Here is a 6,877-nt window from a genome sequence, read left to right on the forward strand (position 1 = left end):
TTTTTATGGTTGGAATATTGTCATATTTTTTGTGTTTTATTTGATCATTTTAAAATAGTTAGGTTAATATTTCTATTTAGATATTTATACTTTTATTTGAAAAACCTTAATAAATATTAGAAAGATAATTTTATTTGTGGATTTGATTAACAAGTAGTAACATTAACACCATGTAATATTGTTTTGTCGATATTTATGATAATATTTTTAAATTATAATTTATAATTTAATTTAATAATTATAAAAAAATATATAACTTTTAAAAAAGTGGGCTAGCCCGGCAAGCCTGTAGCCCACGTACTTGTGGGTTGGGCCGACCATTTTCTGGCCCACACAAAAAATTGGCTAGCCTGGCCTGACCTGTAAAATGTCAAAGCCTGTATGGGTTAGCCCGGATGGGATGAGCTAGCCCATATTGACAACTCTACTTTTACACAGCATGAAAAGGTAAACTTTTAATATCAGATAATGCAAAACATTAATCATACGATGGTAAAATAGTACTCCATCTGTCCACTTTTAATTGTCATGTTGTGCTTTTCGAAAGTCAATTTTACTAATTTTCAAAGTAAAATTAGATTTTATCAATTCGATATTTTAAACAAACAAATTAGATATTCAAAAACTATATGAAAAGTACTATAAATTGCAATTTTTTACATATTAATATGATAAAAAAAATACATCGTAAAATATTAGTTACAATGCTTATTGTTTAATTTTAAAAAAGGAAACCATAAAAATTAAAAGTTGGACGAAGATAGTAGTAAGTTTATTGATTAGTAACCTAAAATAAACAGTAAGTAATCTGCATAAATAAAAATATAAATAAAATAAGAAGTACAAGTAGTTACCATAAAAGTGAAAAAACACGCTTTCCCCAGATATCTCTTACATTGCATAAAAAAGGAAACTTTCCTCCTTATATATACACTACTATTCTTCTTCATTTATCAAATTAACAGAGTTTTCTTTTAGCAATGGATAGGAATTGCAGTGAAAATGGCAAAAGCATCAAATTGTTTGGTTTTGAGATCACTACTTCAACGACAACGACGACTAGTTCTGCTGCTGCAATAATATCTGAAAAATATTTCATGGGAAGGAAAATCAAGAAAGGAAATCGATGGACAGAGGATGAACAGAAAGCATTCTTGAAAGGATTGGATTTTCATGGAAAAGGAAGTTGGACTAACATTGCTAAAGATTTCGTGCCTACTAGAACGTCCACACAGGTTGCTAGTCATGCTCAGAAGTACTTTGTGAGATTATTGGATGCTAATTCCAATGAGAGAAAAAAGCGCAAGAAATCAAGTGTTTTTGATCTTCGTATTGAAAAAACAGAGCATCTTGAAATAAAAACAGAGGATACACATCAAGCTATTGTTCCATTGGGAAATAATCAAGAAAGTGTCCAAGAAACTCATAATGTGCCAAGTTTTGTACCAAATTATATGATGAAAAGAGTTCCAACAGTAATGCCGCCTCTTACTTGGGTTTACATGTATCCGTATAATGATCATTATGCCTCTACGTCAATCAGTACTACTACATTCGACAAGCCACTTTCTGGGATTTCTTCGTCTTCTTCTTCTTCTTCTGAGGATAATAATTTGAAGTTAAAGTTGTAGTCAAGAAGACTACTTATTCTTTGATGTTTTGTCTTTTTTTTGTTTGTATGGATATATGAAATGAAACCATAGTTAGTTCTTGATTCTTTCATCGTCTTGTTGTATTCCACATCGACATTAGTGACTATAAATAAATCCATCAGTTGGGAATAACGAAAACTAGGAGTGATGAAAACTTATCGACTTGTTTTACTTCTAGGTTCGGGACTTAAACGTGAGCCTTTGACATCAATGACGACTCTTTTGCTAGAACAAAATAAACAGAAAACAATCTGTTCTAAAATATGGAGTAAGAGCTAACAAAACAGAATGGGGGTTGTGATATTATACTTCAAGCTCATGAGTCATGGCCAATAGTGTTAACTCGTCATTAATGTGAAATAAAGCGTGTGACTGGAAGTACAAATTATACAGCCACTAAACACCACCTACCTCCAAAATATCTCTGCCAATGCCAATGAGTATCCAACAACACGACGATCTTGCACCTTCACACGATTCATCAGACGCTTGACAATCTGTTCTAAAATGCCAATAGGCAATTGTACATGCTGCAAATGTCATGTCACTTTCTGCTGAAAAGGGTGGCAATGCTTTTGCTGAAATGACATTCATCTGTAGAAGTGATAGGCTACAAATCAAATATGCTTAGTTGAAAATTGATATAACTCTACAGGAAAAATTGTTCCACCAGAAAGAAGGATCAAATTTGAGCTCATTAATCAAATTCTTCCACGTTTCCATGCTTCGGAAGGATGTACCAGATGAGTCCCATGTGATTTCACTTGATTTTGGGGTATAGCTATCGTGGATAGGCAGGTTCGAAAGCTAAGTACAAAGGAGATTGCTTCAGTGAAGGTGCAGTCAAAGCATCGTTCGATCTGGGAGGCTACTTGGGAGACAAAGTCAGGTTTGTGTGCACGGTTCCTTCCTTGCACATTTTAGTGCGAGAAAATAAATTATAACTGAATACCAAAAAATCTAATTACAACTGTTTATGATAATGAACTCATAGATGAGAGGTTTATCTTTTCGAAATTATAATTAACTAACACCCTAATACATCTTCTAGCGTTATAATATTGGTGAACTAAATAGACTAAACACTAAAATCTATATATTGAGCCAAAAAAAAAAAAAGTAGAAAACTTTTTGCTAGGGTGTAATGAATGTATGAAAATGAAATTTGGTGCAAATTGCAAAAGATAAAAGTGGCTAAACTAATTTCCCTGTGGAGATAAAACCAAATGATTGCTCTTAGACATTCCAATCCAAGGCACCAGGAGACCATTTCTTCATTTAGTAAAGGAAATAATAAAAAGGCAGGAGTTACAGAAGACGAACAACTCTTGAAAAAAGGGTTTAAAAACTGAAAGACTTTATTTCTTAATTGCCTTTTAATTGAGAAATGAATATCAGCAAATGTTTTAAAATGCAAAATGTTAATTAAAAAAAAGACAAAAAAACATATATATAAATGCAAGGGTAGTTTGGTAATCCCACTTTTAACTTTGAGGTGCTTTGCATGTGAGTCCTGTGAAAGATATGAATTACTGTCAAAATCACATTTTAATCAGTATCACAAGCTATTCAAACAAAAAATATAATTTAAAATCGATGAACAATCAATGTATTGAAATAACTTCTTTATTGTATTAGACATTTGATGAACCTGCAAAATTTAGTTTGGTAACTAAAATAATGAGTTACACTTTTACGTTATTAGGTCCAAACATATTATATATTAGTATGTGCAAAAACGAATAACAAAAATGATTAATGGTTCTCATTTAAAATGCACAATAAGAAAATTTCTACATATACCTTAAATTGATATCTATACTTCAAGTCCAACACCCATACAATTCTCAATGCTTCATGGAAGAAAAATTCTATAATGGAGAAAGAAAGCAAGAACAAAAGTTGAGGATATTGCAAAGAAAGTCCTCATGCTCTGAAAAGAAAATTTTGTTATTGTTAGAGACAACATATCAACATAAGACTGTTCACTGTTTAATACTACACATGTATTAAATTTACTCTCTTTTTTTCCGCTGCTATTTTTTCTTCTTGATTACCAATTTTCAGCATTTTTTTGGTAATCCTCACTTTCAACTTCTAACTATCTTATCTTTTCATGTTGAATTGTGCAATTTCTTTAATTCGATTTCCTATTGTGAGATTCCATCTTTGTAAGTTGATTCTTAAATAACATTAGAAAATGACCCTTTAAATTCAAATTATAATTCTGAAATTGATTTCTACATTAAAGTGATGAATGGCTTTTCATATCATAACTTTTCAAATTCTTCCATTATGAGATTTATGATTACGATTAAAAGCAATGTCAATGTACTCATTTATCAAGAAAATGATAATTTAATTATTAAAGGGCTTAAGGACTTCAAATTCTACCATTATGTAATTAATTAAAATATTTATATTTAATTAAATTTTAATTTAGTAGAGGGGCAAAATGGTAATTCAACTTTTCACTTTAGAGCTTCCACTTATAATAATATATGATGATGATGATGATAATAATAATAATAATTATTATTATTTATGATTTTATAGGAAAAGAATAAGGCCACTTTTATTTTTTGATAAATATTTAGAACCAAAGTTGCCTCTTTTTGGGAACTATCATCGGGCCGTTTTTGCATCATGTATTTATATAAATTAATACAATTTATAAAATTAAATGAGTGTATAATTTATAAAAGTAAATAAATATGGACTTTTATCTAGTGCAGAGCACATAAAGGTGTAATTGCCACGACCCAACCCACCAGGCCGTGCGGGCACCCACTCTAACACCTAAGTAGGAGAACCCTCATATCCCAAAAGTCAAACATGCGGAAAAGTTAAAGAAAACAGATGTAATTACAATAACATAATTTTATAAATAATATCTTTAGACACCCTTTTTAGTTAAAACTTGTAAAGTAATTTAACAACTCCCATGAATCTTGTCTAAATAGGTACAAGAGCTACTAAGAGTACATCTGGACAAGATAATTTAAGACACAACTCCCACCATGCGGAAGGAAGAATATAAGCTACAGGAGAGTTCTTCATCTTCACCTAATGAAACGTCACCAATCCTGCATCCAGACTATGTTAAAAGACAAAGCAAGAGTAGTATCAATACAAAACACGTGTACTAGTAGGCATCATCGGTCAACCCGACTCCCACCACATAACATAAGAAACCAACTAGTAAGATCATGAAATAAACCACTCGCTTCTCCACCTTTACCCTTTCTTGAAATACCTCAAAATCACACTAGCACTCTAACTACTAACCACCTTCCAGTCAACCTACTTACTAGGTACTTGATCATAGCCTAACCATTCTAACATGTAGAAGAATCCCCCAAATACAACCACCAACATTGCCCAACCATAGTCACAAATACCTTACATCAAGCTCCCTTAACACTAACCCAATCTCTTTCCCCCAAGGTGAAATCCACCTAAGCGTATTTACATTACGACCACTACCTCTGCTTCTCTCCATTACAACACACGAACAACCATTACTATCTATTACTCGCCCCTTGAACACTTTGCCCTTCCACTAAGTACAACATAAGCAAGTTAATACAACATTATAGTCACATGCGCATATCAAACATATACGATATCATCAATATTTAAAAACAACGAACAACAAACAACTTCACATTTATATCACATTATTGGTCCTCTCATGGAACCCAAACCCAAACAGTTAGCATGCCGAAACGTGGCAATCGATCCCATAGTTATGCCGAAACGTGGCAACCGATCCAATAGTTATGCCGGAACGTGGCAACCGATCTAATAGTTATGCCGGAACGTGGCAACCGATCCAAGTTAGTTATGTCGAAATGTGGCAACCGATCCATTCAACACTTCACAGTCACAATCACAAGTGTATCTTCAAGATCATACATTTAAGTCATGATTCATGGCAATCATAGTTCACCCATATCATTTACAACAAGTGTGATCAACAATGAAACATTCATATACATACATTAAATTGACTATACTTAGCCCTAGTTCATCATCTAAGGCTTCTTTCTAGGGTTTAGTCACAATTCATCATAAATCCTCAATTCAATCACTCCAATTTATGATCTAGCATGCATTCATAAATCTAGTTCCATTCATGATTTCATAGTCTTATTCTTGAACCAATTCTTTCCATGATAACAATTCTAGAGTCCCTAACAATTCATCAATTTCTCTTCTCAAAGCATAAACCCACACACTTTGGTTTCTAGGGATTACTCATGGAATTTACTTGGTGCACGAAGGTCTACACATAACCCTACCATTGATTTCCATATATTACATAGTAAGCACATATTTATAACTACTCAATTCATAAACCTAGCCTACCTAGGCGCCAAGCAGTTGCACGGAGTTTTTGACCTCGATTTCGATTTTCCAGGCCTCGTGATGGTGAGTTTGGCCAAGAATCCGCAAGATATCACCATCCTCACACTAGAAATCTCCTTCTCCTTCCTTCCCAAGTTTAGAGCAGCTTTTCTGAGGTTTCTAGGGTGTTTTACGACATGTTTAGGTATTTTAGAAAGATGGAGAAAATAGGATTTCTCGTAATTTACGTTCTGCCTCGCCTATCCCACCATGGCGCCAGCTTACCCCGCCTTGGCGCCACCGCCCTAGAGGCATCTGGCCCGCTATGGCGGGAGAAGGGCCCAGATTTTTCCTGAATTTTGTTTCTCCGAAAATAACGGCGGTTTCGAGTTGTTACAGTAATAGACATGTATGGTCTAATTGGTCCATAAATTATAAAAAAAAGAAACAAGAACACAATTTTAGCTTTGTGTTAAGGCTTCATATAAAGTGAAGTTAAAAAGATGAATTTGAAAAACTTGCAAAACCTGATGAAGAACTATTAGCATAGAATAAAGAATTGCGGTGTAAAGTCTTTTTTTCTACATCTTCTAAATATGATGTTGTTGAAAATAACATGTGTGAAATCTTTAATTTTTTGGATAATCAACCCTAGACATAAGTCAATTATTACTATGTTAAAGGAAATCATACATAAGATTATGAATAAGCATGTAGTTATGAGAAGATTCGTTAATAATTGGATAACATATGTTTCTTCAGTGGCAATGTTAATTTTAGAAGAAAATAAAAATGTCTCTAGGAGGTGTAAAATATTATCGAATGGGGATTCTGGATTTGAGATTAATGTGGGTGATACTAGGTTTATTGTTGAC

This window comes from Solanum tuberosum, unplaced genomic scaffold (assembly GCF_000226075.1).
Source record: "Solanum tuberosum cultivar DM 1-3 516 R44 unplaced genomic scaffold, SolTub_3.0 scf00524, whole genome shotgun sequence".
NCBI lineage: Eukaryota > Viridiplantae > Streptophyta > Magnoliopsida > Solanales > Solanaceae > Solanum > Solanum tuberosum.